The sequence below is a fragment of the Galeopterus variegatus genome, unplaced genomic scaffold (assembly GCF_000696425.1).
Source record: "Galeopterus variegatus unplaced genomic scaffold, G_variegatus-3.0.2 Scaffold1694, whole genome shotgun sequence".
NCBI classification, from domain to species: domain Eukaryota; kingdom Metazoa; phylum Chordata; class Mammalia; order Dermoptera; family Cynocephalidae; genus Galeopterus; species Galeopterus variegatus.
In genome coordinates this window covers 406,682-407,812 of record NW_007727805.1, presented here as the reverse complement: position 1 = coordinate 407,812, position 1,131 = coordinate 406,682, and the positions used below count along the sequence as shown (strand labels likewise).

Genomic DNA, 1,131 nt, shown 5'->3' with positions numbered 1-1,131 from the left:
TTAACATGATTCTTGCTGCTCCAGCCCAGTTCCGATTCCCAGGCAAAGCAGGAGGCAGGAAGTGTTCAAGACACAGCAGCCCAGACACACTGGGGATGTGGCACCGAGCCCTGCCACGTTCAGCAGGGCACATCTTAGTCTACGTTCTGATTGCCCACGAGATAATGGATTTGAGGTGCCTGGCAGAGGGTACTCACTTAATAAAATTAGCTAATGTTATTATTATTAATAAGGATTCTGTACCTGAGCTCTGAAATCTGGCTCCTATAGGATGTGATTTCTGGGTTCATGGTTCCCGTTACATGTTCTTTTTTTTTCTGTACTTGATTTCATTTGTTTGTTTTAGTTGACAAATTTATGGGATAAAATGTCATGTTTTGATATATGTATACATCATGGAATGATTCAATGAAGCTAATTAGCATATCCATCACCTCATATATTTATCATTTCTTTGTGGCGAGAACGTTTAAAATTCACTCTTGTAGCAATTTTAAAACATACAATACATTATTATTAACTATAGTCACCAGGCTGTGCAATAGATCACCAGATCACAAGAACTTATTCCTCTTGTCCAACTGAAACTTTGTGCTCTTTGACCAATGCCTTCTCCTTCCTCATCCACCCCCATTCCCACCCCAACCTAAGTCTCTTGTAACCATCATTACAAATGGCCAACAGATAGATAAAAAAAAAAAAGCTCAGCATCACTAATCATCAGAGAAATGCAAATTAAAACCATACTGAGATATCACCTCACAACTATTAGAATGGCTATTATCAAAAAACCAAAAGATATCAAGTGTTGGTGAGGGTGTGGAGAAGAGGGAGCCCTTGTACACTGCTGGTGGGAATGTATATTGGTGCAGCCATTATGGAAAACAGCATGGAGGTTCCTCAAAAAGTTAAAAATAGAACTGCCATATAATCCAGCAATCCCACTTGTGGGTATATACCCAAAGGAATTGAACTCAGTATGTTGCAGAGATATCTGCACTCCCATGTTCATTGCAGCATTATTCACAGTAGCCAAGACATGGAAGCAACCAACGTGTCCATCAATGGATAAATGAATAAAGAAAATGTGGCATATGTATACAATGGGACATTATTTGGCCTTAAAAAGAA

At 39.2% G+C, this 1,131-nt stretch overlaps 1 protein-coding gene across 1 annotated transcript in view; it reads right to left on the bottom strand.

Moving 5' to 3' along the window:
- The window catches only part of ASIC2 (acid-sensing (proton-gated) ion channel 2), a 289,508-nt gene that overhangs the window by 111,599 nt on the left and 176,778 nt on the right, over positions 1 to 1,131 (bottom strand). The gene's annotated exons all lie outside the window — the stretch shown is intronic.